Raw genomic sequence first — 12,179 nt, 5'->3', positions numbered from 1 at the left:
GAAGTCTCGGCAGGGATGGCTCAGCACCAGTTGACCCGCTGGTACAGGCACCAAGCCTGGAACCGGAAGTCTCGGCAGGGATGGCTCAGCACCAGTTGACTCACTGGAACAGACACCAAGCCTGGAACCCGGCCCACAGTGGCAGTCATCTCGCTAGCCCAACAGCTGTTCAAAAGACACAAAACTTGAGAAGAGTCAAGGGCAGAATCATTCAAGGTATAATTAGGCACAGACAGCCGCATGAGAAGCCCTATTTTGGCTCTGGTTTTCCATCTTGTTTTCTGTTAAACAAGGTAGAATCCTACACAGCCAAGGGTCCAACATTTAAACAGGCACAAAGTCCACAGAGATACCATCCCGTGAAGGTAGACACCGCACTCCACTGGGCTGGATTCCGGAAAGGATCTGAGAATCCTTGCTAACATTCCTGTAAAGTGATCACGGTCCCTATCACCACAATGAATAATGTGTTCTGGCCATAAATCGTAGTACCAGGCCAACATTTAACACAAGGAGAAGGAAAATTTGGCAAATATAAAACCCAAACTGCCAGATAGTTTCCACATACCAATAACATTATTATGTCTCCAATCAACGGAAACGGTTGGCTGTTCCATAGCCCAATCAATGGAAAGGAAGTTCAGCTACACGGGACTATCCAGGCCTACCAACATCAGCACCGGAGGATTCCTGAACCGGGGCCCATTGTACCTGTTGGCCGTGGCTGATGGTCAGGAAACTGTCCATAGGATGCACAAGCCATTCAGGAATCCAAATGGGGCTTTCAGTATCCTACAGAAACACACATACACTCCCACACCCCCAATGAGGACTGCATCAGGCCCCTTCCATGCTCCAGCCCACACATCCTTCCACTGTACCATCGGATGAGTAGATCCACGGGGCTGCCAGTGCCTCTGAGCAGCCCATGTTTGAGCATGTGATTCAAATGTTAGAAAATTTAATAGAGAGAGAACATTAGAAAGGATATCCAGGGACTACTATACTCCCCCTTTTTTTGTTTTATAAATATAGTTTTTGAGAGTTTGGTGAACCTATTCCACTATAGCTTGTTCCTGGGGATTGTAAAGAATTCCTGTCTTATGAAGCATGCCATAATGGTCACAGAATAATTGGAAGCCTTTGCTGATATAAGTTGGTCCATTGTCCATTTTAATCAATTTTGGGACCCCCATGTAGGCAAAAGCTTGGAGGCAATGGCTTTTTACATCCTTCACCTTTTCCCCTGAGTGGGTGGAGGGAGGTAAAAAGCATGCCTGACTAAGTATCCACAGAAACATGTGCACAAATCCCAATTTGCCAAAAGATGCACCATGAGTAACATCCATCTGCCAGAGATGACTGGGCAAAACCCCGAGGATTAACTCCTGGATGAGGAACAGGAGTGCGTTCTGCACACAAAGGGCTTGCTTTGACAGTCTTAAGAGCTTGTTCCTTAGAAATTTTATACGTGAGCCTCAAAGAAGTAACATGAAAATGGAATTTATCATAAGCCCACTGGGCAGAGACCAAGGAATCGTGGGGCAGAGAGATTAAGAGAGCATGGGCCATTTGATCAACCTGTGCATTGCCTTCACTAAGAGGGCCAGGGAAGCCAGAATGTGCCCATAAAAGTAATGTTAGTCAACAATTCATGAACTGCAGAGGTAGTGGCTATTATTTCCTGCCATTTCCAAACGGGGGAAGGACCTTAGCAACAGATATGCTATCAGTAAAAAGATTCCTAAGTTCAGCTGGAAAGGTAACTAAGGCTAAATGAATGGCAGCCAATCCTACTATTTGTGCAGACTTGTAGGGTGCTTTTATTTTACCAGTCTTCTGGGCTGTGACTACAGCAGCCGTGCCATTGGAGGGTCCATCCTTAAATAATTAAGGGCACAATCTAGGGGAGCTAGCAAAATAATTTTAGGAAAGCAAACCGGATGTTCCTCAAAAAGTTTTACTAATTTATTAGGGGGGTAATGGTTGTCGAATTCAGCAGACTGAGTGGTTAGAAAGATGGTCCGTTTTGGGCAAATAACTGGAGCCAGCTAAGCTGCTCCTGATTGTACGGAACAATCACTTTATCAGGGATTTTACCAAATGTCCTAAGACTCTCCAGGTAGGCTGTGTGCTACACCTCCAGGACAGCCAGATGATAGGGCTGCACAACCTTTTTGGAGAGTCTCGTCCATGAACACAGGGGATAGGTCCCTCCTGCCAAAAGACCGCAGTGGGCTGCATGGCTGTGCAGAAGACCAGCAGAAGCAAAGGCTGGAGATAATCAATATAATTCAGATGGGCTTCTGCTAACCGCTGTTTGACTAATCTAAGACATTCACGGCCTTCAGGTGTCAGTGGGGTTTGAGTCACCTCTAAAGATTTCAAATATAAGGGTTTTCATTCTCCTGTTGTTCATCCCATGGATGGTCTAATCCAATTAATGTCTCCCAAAAGCTGTTGAAAGTCATTAAGAGTGCAGAGCTGATCTAGTCTAAGAGTGATTTTTTTTTTTTTTGTGACCAAACTCCAGTCTGTAGGAGCTGATGGTCCAGATACTGAAAGGGAAACAAAGTCTGCATTTTCTGGGGGGCAACAACTAAAGCAGACTGTTACTGTCCCTCATAAAGTGTCTGCAACTCTGCATGCAAATCACATTCCCTTGAGGCTGCAATAAGAATATCATCCATATAATGAACATAGCTGGGGATGTTGCTCCCTAGGGGCCACAAGGCTCTGGAAACACAACTGGAACAAAGTTGAACTAGTGACCATGCCCTGGGACAACACAACCTATTGATACCTTTGGGGGCAGCTCTCTGAAATTAATAGAGGGAACACTGAAAGCAAATTCGGGTGAGTCCCCAGGTTGCAAATGAATAGTGAAAAAGCGGTCCTTGAGGTCAGTCACCACCATGTGGTAATCCTTAGGGAAAGCACAGGTCTTGGCAATTCTGGCTGTAATGATCCCATAATTTCCATGCATTTGTTAACCTGCCTGAGGTCCTGCAATGGTCACCAACTGCCAGATTTCTTTTTGATATCAAATATGGGGGTATTCCAAGGGAAGAGTGTGGGACTATATGCCCAGCAGCTAACTGTTCTTGCACAAGCTGCTGAGCAGCCAGTAACTTTTCTTCTGATAGGGGCCACTGTTCCACCCATACTGGCCTAGTTTCTCTCCATTTGATGAGAACTGCAATTTGTGGCTCAACAGTGGCCCTCAGAATAAATTTTCCAACCTATTCTGTCCCCACCCTTCCTCAGCAACAGCCTGTGGATGCCCCTGAAGATCCTCGCCCAGTGCCCACCCGGGGCTAAAATCCTGGTCTACTAACATATGCTGCACAGGTTTAGTGGTCAGAACCGCCCCCATAGTTTGCAAATCCTACTGGCATGTGCCACGATAACGGGTGGGGGCAGCAGGCAGGCTTGGGAACCTTCCCCGTTAGCTACTGCATGAATTGGGGTCCTGTGGGGAAGCCTGGTGCTCACGTTGCAGACTCCTGGGTGGGCAGAGCTGGGAACCGCCACCTCCTCGCCCTGCTGCTGCCTTCTGGGCCTCTCTGTGAGAATTCACAGGCGTCTGCTGCCCTTGCCACACTCAGTTCCAGCTGCCACCTCTCTGCTTGCGGGGACTCCAGGAAGCAGGCTCGCACTTGGCAAGTGCAGAAGGGACCCGAGCTCCTCCATTCCTTGGGTCCACAATGGTGGCCAGGCTCCCGAGCCCTACTTCCTGCTGTTTATTGAGCAACATAACCTTGGGGGTATTCACAATGACATTTCAGGAGGTTTTGGTCCATCAAACCACATGAGTCTGGAATGATTCCACAGGTTCTCATCCTCTGTGGAAACAAAAGCAGAACCTCTTTTCCAAAGCAACATATCCTTGGACCCATATTTTAAAGTTAAGATACCTTTCTTAGCGGTTGCCAGAATCAAAATGTCTTTCTCCAGTCAACCAACCAAAAGACAACGCAATAACATACATCTGAACACGTTCCATCTTCTCTCCTTTTAATCTGTCTGTCTAGGGGTTGGAGAGATGGCTCAGTGGTTAAGAGCATTGCCTGCTCTTCCAAAGGTCCTGAGTTCAATACCCAGCAACCACATGGTGGCTCACAACCATCTGTAAAGAGGTCTGGCGCCCTCTTCTGGCCTTCAGGCATACAGACAGAATATTGTATACACAATAAATAAATAAATAAATATAATCTGTCTGTCTATACTCTGTCTCTTTTTAAAAAAAACTTACTCTTTTCTTCCATTCTTTTAAAAACACACAGACACATACCCATCTTCAATCCACCCTCACCATTCCTGAGGTGATCTCTCAGGGTTCCCTGGTTCCTGATCTTGTGGTACCTGAGCCTTGGGTAACTAAGCTGGAGACTTAAAAACACACACACAGAGACATGGTGACACGGGTCATTCTCGATACAAGAACGCCAACTTTATTGGGCTCAGGGGCAGCTTATACAGGGCTCTGGCCACGCCCCAGCTCTCGGGATCGTTCAGTCACAGGCTCACCAGAAACCACTCTCCTGCCATCAAGGTCTCGTGCTCAGGGCAGCTGCAGGCACAGGTAAACAAGTTGTTTTGCTCAGTTCACTCCAGCAGGCAAAGGGTCTGAGGCAGACAAAGAAAGTCAAGGAAGGGGCCAGGGGTCTGTAGCCCCCCACAGCAGCATTGTGTGGTTATTCAATCACGGCCTTTACACACCACATTGAGGGCACGGGAAAGAAAGGAGAAGGAAAAATGAAAACAGGGACATTTACACATGACATACCCAGAAAAGAACTGAATTATTCAAGTCAGCAGGGTCCACAGTGCACTTCCTTTTCCCTCCCAGGACATATTTCAGTGACATAAGGCGACAATACCCTGATGACGCTGATTAAAAAAAAAAAGTTTATTGTGTGTGCCTAATGTCTAAAGAAGTCAAAAGAGGGTGTCAGATCCCTAGATCCCTTGGAACTAGCCTTACAAACAGTTGTGAGCCACCAAACATGGGCCTGGGTCTTCTACACAAGCATCCGATGCTCAACCATGTCTCAGATTCTTGGATGAAGCTGAGTTTTAAGTGAAAGAAGGTTCTCTCTCTCTCTCTCTCTCTCTCTCTCTGTGTGTGTGTGTGTGTGTGTGTGAGAGAGAGAGAGAGAGACAGACAGACAGACAGAGACAGAGACATAGAGAGAGATTGAGATTTCAGACCTAGAGTTTAATACAAGCTAGGCAAGTCTTGTACCCTCCGGTTTCATCACCAGCCTTTAAGGCTTCTCTTTGGTCCCTGTGGAAGCTGGAAGGTCTCCTTTGTTAGTGGGTAGGATAAGAGGGCCATTCATGAGAGCAGGAGGAAGTCAGGCCATGGTAGGAGCTAGAAAAGGCCCTGGTTCCCCTCAGCTTCAGCAAAAAGGGTGAGGCAGGGCCTACTCCAAGTAGGGTAAGGCTGGGGGCTGGGGTGGTGCCTGCAACTCTGACACCCTGCAAAACCCCTGCAGACCCTTAGGCTTAGGTTTCTATGAAGAAACGCTAGGTCAGGAAGACCCTTGGATGTTTCCCAAAATATGAAAGCCACACAGAGACGAGCCAGTTCCACACGTAGGGATTGTTAAAACTGAACAGGGGCTATTAAAAACAACAAAACAAAACAAAAAACCCTATCTTAGTAGAACCGGGGTATCCTCCTCTCCGGAGGAGCTGACACAAGGAGAGGGGCCAGGTCTTCCCTGCCTGGCCACTGTGTACAGGACTTTGCATTTATCTTTAATCCTCACCTCCCAGACAACCCCGGTTTTTCTAGTCCAGTGAAGAACCGCCTGAGCTGTTCTAAAGAGGCGCCAATTACAACCACTGTGCAGTGTGTGCGGCACCTGACCCCGGTCATGAACCAGGGTTGCGGACCTGATTGTGAACTGCTGCTGCTGGACGAGAACCACAAACCACGCCAGGGGCGAGAGGAAAATCAGATTTGGCAGAAGCGGGGTAGTTCTTGCCTCCTAGACATTAATCCCAAGAGGGCAGAGAAAAGCTGCCCAGGACAAAGGCGTTTACGCGGGCCTGATTTATAACCGACCTGGGGAAGGGAGGCCAGCCAAGCCCCACCACGCGGCCGGCTCGTAAATCCAGGCACCGTGCCGCAGCCGCCGCAGCAGAGCGTGGCAGCTGCCTCCCTCCCGACCCGCCGCGCAGGCTCCGGTAGCTCCCGGGGTGGGGTGGAGTGAACCAGGAACCTACCATCCAAGTTGACTGTGGAACTTTCGGTGACTTCGTTCATCTTCGTATTTGGCCCTCCACCATCTCCTGGCAAGAGAAGATGAGTTGGTGAAGATGTTTGAAAAGCCGCCTGGGGCATCATGGGTGATTCTTCCAAACCAGGAATGTGGACCGCAGCCCATAACAAGGAAACACCCGTAGGCAGGGGAATTTCGGATCAGCCGGCACAGGCTTCCGCATCGCTGAGCCCTAGGGAGACCCTTCTAGGACCTCAGCCCTCCGGGGACATTCTTTCCTCTCCCCTACAGTTTTTAAATCAGGGGTCTGAACTTCCTGAGAGTATGGTGGGGGCGGGGAGACCATTGATCTGGCCCTGGGCAAATGGTGTGCTGAGTTTCTGCAGGCAGGGCTTGAGACTGAGTGGTGAGTCTGCCTTTGCCTTCGTGCTGGATGGCCTTGCGTAAGTTTAACACTCCCGGCCGCAGCTCTCTGCCAGCTCAGTGTGGAGGGGGCTGTGGACTCACACAGACTTGAGGTCCAGACCGTGTCTGCACCCGCTTCACCTGCAGGAATGGGCTCAGAGCTGGGCAGAGCGGCATTTTCTCCTCCCACCTCAGCCCACACTGGAGGCCGCCTAGGTACCATCTCGCCACTCAGGGCCTTAACATCAGGACGGTGACACTCATGAGGGTCTCATTGTGGCCTGCAGCCCTGCCCTGTGAAAGGAGTGGCGTGGCTGTGGACGCAAAGGTTCACCAGGCAGTTGCTGTGCAGGGATGAGGGGGACTTGTGAGTGGGTTTCTGTCCCCTGTGCGTGGGCTTCTGTCCCTTGTGCTGGTGGCTGTCACCACAACCTTCAACAGACCTGTCTCATAAAGAGGGGCCTCTTCGGGCCTGCTGGATGCCCAAGCGAGGGCCGTGTCCACGCAAGCAGACAGGGAAGAATGGGTGAGTGGACCCATTCAGTGCAGTGGGATGTAGTTGTCGTTATGGGGTGATTTTGCACTTCTTAACCCCAAGTTTCCGGAGGGAACCTCAGGGAGTAGAGCGGTGCAGCCCTCTCTGGCCTCCGAGAGCACTACCAAGCCGGCCGTAAGCCGCATGTGGCAGACACTCGGATGAACATCTGCTCTGACCTCTCCAGGGGAGCAGGGTGTTTGCAGGGAGTTCACACATGAGGCCTGAAGGCGGGTGTTCCTGGCAGATCAGCAAGAACACGTGGGCACCAACGAGGGCAGCCGGCACACTCGGGCAGGGCCGAAGCCTGGCCGCCAGGGGGCACCCCACACCTTCTCCACCCCGCCCCCTTCAGGCTGGGCGCCTCTTGCCCTGCTGAGGGTCCAGAGCCCCCTTCCCATGAGACACGGAGCCCACGGCCTCATTGTGAGCTCACTGCCACCAAAAGGAGTTGCCGCACGTCAGAGGTATCTATGGCTGACTCCTAGTTGTCTTAGAATTCACTTCCCAGCTCCCCACGAAATCCCGGGCTGTCCTCTGGGGTCCCCAACTCCTCTGCTGGATTTAGGCGCCTGGGGACAAGGGACAGCAAAGATCTTCAACTACAAAGGCAAGTGCCACACTCTAGGGAAGGCAGAGCAACAAGCCTGCAGCCTCCCCAGCAGCCCCGACTGCTAAAGGGCCCTGCTGTGAAGTCGGAGACAGCGCTCTGCCTTGCTTTTCCCAGCCCCTGTGCAAAACAATCCCGGAAACAGCTACACGTGGCACCGTGGAGGTTCACAGCACACAGAGCGCTACCAGGCCAGGGTGGGCGGACGACCTGCTGCCCTGCTCCTCTCAACGGCTTAGCCTGTGTATAAATGCCATTTCCCAACTTTGCAGCTCAGGCCCAGAGACGTAAACACCTCCCCCTCCACAGCCAATTTTCTCTTGGTTTTGTTTCGGAGGTTCCTGCTGGGACCTGCCAGCTGGGAGCACTCAGGAGGAGGAGGGGGAGGACGGGGAGGACCTAAGGGACACACCTGTTTTGGAGAAGACCAACGGGGGTCAGCAAGTGTCTGTGGCCACATTTCCAGCCAGCGGCCCTGTTCCAAGCCCTTGGCAGATCAGCTTATCGAGTCATTTGTAGGCCCCCTCACTCCCAGGGTTTTGAGAGACATCTCTTCCCAGCCCTTGCTCATATTTGGACTCCTATCCTACCCTCCTCCTGGTGTGTGTGTGTGGGAGATGTCCGCTCTGAACCGGCCCAGGTGGAACTTTCAGGATTGAGGTGGTGCCCCTGCTAAGGTGACTGCCGCTCAAGCAGATAATGTTTCTGGGCACTTCACTTCCGAGCAGGGCTCGGCCAGGCCTCCCGGGGTCTTCAGAGCAGAGCGGACCACTTCCTGGAGGGACTAGATGGGACTCCCCCGGGGCAGCTGCTGCACCCGCAGTCTTAGAGGGACAAAGTCTGTCACCCCCAGGCGGGAAGCACCTGCTCTTCAACAGCCAAACTGATTGGCCTGGGTCTCACACATCCTTGTTTTGGCACGTGACCATAGGCAAGCCTGATTACCATCCCCCCCTTCCCTGCTAGCACACACGCGTGAGCACACACACGCGCGCGCGCACACACACACACATGAGCACACAGACATATAGGTGACAGTCAGGCACTATTGTGGAAGCTGCTGTGGCCACAAGGTCCTGTTCAGTGGCTCCTGGGTCAACCAGGCTCTTCCTCCTCCTCGCTGGGCTTCAGGGAGCCACAGAGCCCACATTCATTTTCCCTAGGCTATGCCAGCAGCCTAAGGACACCTAGAAAGCCCATGTCACCCAGGGTAGAGCTTCCAGAGGGGGCATGAATTACGCGGCACACAGCCACTACCCTCTAAAGGCCTGCACTAGGGATGTAACTGTGATTCAGAAGCCTGGATCCCAGCTTTGCCGGGCATTGGCTGAGCTGCCCTGGGCAAGTCACTACCCATGTCTGGGGTTCTGCTTCAGGAAATGGAGCCTGGGTTTGGGATTCTGGGTTCACCTTGTGAAACACGGCTCACTGAACTGTTCCCACCCCAACGCTGCCGGTGAGGGATGCCGGGTAGATGCTAACAGAGGGAACTATGATTTTCCCACTGCCATTCTGCAAAGCCGGAGAACCACACTCCCTCCCCTGGGCGGCTCTGAAAGAGCCCGAGGCATCTCTGGGTTAAAGTCACCAGGAGTGGGGACCATACAGCCATCAGCTGTGCCCTCTAGAGATGGGGCAGGCTTTTCTAAAGTGTTGAGAGAGATTCCATGACCTGAGCATGTTAGGGCTGTGCCTGTCCATCAGTCCGTCTTTCTCTGTAACTGTGTGTGTGTGGGGTGCACTACCCCGCCCCCCACGGTCTCAGGGTGATGGTGTCGCGTTTCCAGCTTCCACCTCATCCATCCAGGCTCCTCCGGGTCCAGAAGGAAAGGCGTCCAGGTCACACAGAGGCCAGGGCAGAACTGCGTGGGATCCAGACTGCCTGGGAAGCATCACTGTCCCAACACAGGCCACTGGCCAGCCGCACATCTGCAGAGACAGGATGGAATCGTCAGGCTGGGAGGTCCCTCTGCAGGAGGCCGGTGGGAAGGAATGTTTGCTTCCCCTCCCAGGTTCCTTATCTCCCCGCTTGTTACTTTCCAGAGCTCAGAAGAGAATCAGAGGGGTTTACACCTGGGAAAGGGACCTGTCCGCCACACCCTTCACAGCTCAGACCCCGCCTGAAGCCCGCGGTCGCAGGGCAGGGTGGGCTGTTTGTTGGCATGCGCTGTTCCAGGTGTTCAACATGTGGCTCTCCTTTCAACTCTGAAAACACTCTGTGGCGTTGTTTTTTGTTCTTATAAAGATGGGGGAAATGAGCCGGGGAGAGCTTAGGTGTTCTTTCTTTCTTTCTCTCTCTCTCTCCCTCCTCCCCCCCTTGAGCAGGGCCCCAGCGTGGAGAACAGGAGGCGTGGGGGAAGACACAGGCCTCACAAATGTTCCTCCAACATGGAGGGCCAGCTGGGACACACATTCCCCTGAGTACAAGGCTCCAGGAAGAAGCAGGGCACAAATAGCCTCGCCCCTCGGACTTCAAGGCCGGCAAGGACCCAGGAAAAGACATCCAGTCCCCAGAGCAATCCAGGGGCTCACCTGTGTTAAGAGAGAGCGCCAAGCAGGGAAGGCCTGGCCAGGGGCTGGAGCAAGGGCCCAGAGCCCCGCAGGAGCGTGAGGTGGAGAGGGGAATCGGTGTTTCTGACAGAAGAGCCAGGAACTGGCTGAGGCCTGGGGCCAGAGCTCAGAGGGGCTGGGGACCTAGAGAGATTCGGCCACACCAGCCAGGTGAGAGGGTCGGGGCATGCTCAAACAAGAGGGCTCGGAAACCGTTTGGACAGCACCAGGAAGCTGGGTTTCAGCTAAATCAGATTCGTAGGATGCTCCGTGCAAACCGCCCCCAACAGGGGCAGGCGGTGCTGGACCACTGGGACTCTAAGAGATGGAGTGGCCTAGGGAGGACAGTGGCTACGGGGGAGGGGTGGAAACCAAGATGATTCTAGATGAAGACCGAGAAAAAGAAGGGGGGGGGGCAGAGCTAAACTAGGACTGCAGGGCAGGGGAGAGCTGGGAGCCCGACAGGCGTGTGCTCTGGTTAGGGAGTCACTCGCTGGTGGAGGTTCGGGTTCAGGGACCACAGAACGCCCAGGCCGCTGCGAGTGAAGCTGGGCTTGTAGCCCAGGTCGGGGAACACCCGGGAAGACAGAAGGACCGGGGAGGCCCAGCGAGTGAGTACGGAGCTGGGGTCAGCAGAGAGATGCCTCCGGGGCTAGCGCCCGCATGAGAACACAAGGAGCGGGAGGTTTCCAGATCACCTTGGGAGGCTCCGCGGCCGGGGGATGCCGGTCTCCGGGGACAGAGGGGCGCGGGCCGCGAGCAGCCGGCTCTCATTAGCGAGGGCCACGGACTAATCAATCCCAGGCGGGGGCTCCCGAACCGAGTCGGCATCATGGAAACTGGCCGCGCGCCCGGCGGCGCGAACGGGGCCGTCGGCGGGGCCGGGCCAGGCGGGCGCCTTTCCGTCGAGGGCGCGGGCGGAGGCGGGTCGCGGGGTCCGGGGCGGGGCTCAGCCACCCCGTGGCCTCTCTGGAGCCGGCCAGGGTGTCGTGGGGGTCGGGGCCGGGCCTGCGGGGCCCTGGGCGGTGGTCGATCCGGGCTAGGCCCGAGCTAGGCCGCTTCTCACCGGGACCCCGGGGTCGTCTCCGGCCGAGAGCCGGTGGACGCTCTGATCCCCGATGCCCCGCGGCCTCTCGGTGCCCGGGCCACGACGAGCGGCCTCCTGGAGCGGCTCCAGCGTGCGGCCCTGACCCCTGGGCGGTGCTGCTCCGGCTCGGACGCGGCCCACGGAGGCCTCGGGCGGAGGAGGCTGGAAAAGAGGCCAGGCGGCGGGAAAGGGGGGATGATTCATCCCCGGGAGCCCGAATCGGAAACACCGCAATCTGGGAACAGCCTTGCCTGGGCCGACGAGGGATCCGGGAGGACAGTCTGTCCCGCGAGGAGCTGCGTCCCGCACTGGCAGTCCCCTGCCTCCAGCCCCGGTCCTAGCCCGGCCGTGGGGGAAGGGGGAGGCCTCTTCTGGAGGAGTGAAAAAGAATCCTGGACAAAGTCCGCCGCTGCCTCCTCTGCTCTGACTGGCTGGTCTTGGCCAGAGCGGGTCTTCCCAGAGTCTAGCTCAAGTCTCTCCTGCTGCAGCTCCAGTGCTGGCTGAGGAAGTCTGCAAGGAGTGGGCGAGCAAGCAGAAGCCGGAGTCAGAGACACCCCCGGCGGCCGACGCTGCGGTATGTACAGCGCAGCACGGGGGGGAGGTGGGGCGCGGGCGCGCGACCCGCAGCCCCGGGGCGGTCCGAGCGCCCCCTCCCCCGGTTACTTCGGGGCGGCCACGTGCGGGGGTGGGGTCGAGCCCGGGAGGTACTTACCCGGGCCGCGGTTTCGGGAGGAGGGGGGTGCCGGTGCGGGCGGGCGG

General features: G+C 54.7%; 1 long non-coding RNA gene across 2 annotated transcripts; it reads right to left on the bottom strand.

Annotated features, from left to right (window-relative positions):
• Positions 1–4,509: 4,509 nt before the first annotated feature.
• On the bottom strand, positions 4,510–9,520 carry LOC113456656. Of its 2 annotated transcripts, none has more exons than XR_003377418.1 (3): positions 6,238–9,520; positions 4,790–4,893; positions 4,510–4,573 (listed from the first exon to the last, which is right to left on the bottom strand). It is a non-coding gene; the product is annotated as an uncharacterized LOC113456656 (long non-coding RNA). The 2 variants fall into 2 exon arrangements; XR_003377419.1 differs by lacking the exon at positions 4,510–4,573 and adding an exon at positions 4,602–4,629.
• Between the last annotated feature and the right edge of the window lie 2,659 nt (positions 9,521–12,179).

This window comes from Microtus ochrogaster, chromosome 10, assembly GCF_000317375.1.
Source record: "Microtus ochrogaster isolate Prairie Vole_2 chromosome 10, MicOch1.0, whole genome shotgun sequence".
Lineage (NCBI taxonomy): Eukaryota > Metazoa > Chordata > Mammalia > Rodentia > Cricetidae > Microtus > Microtus ochrogaster.
The sequence above is the reverse complement of the archived record's forward strand: the minus strand, read 5'-3'. Positions and strand labels throughout refer to the sequence as shown.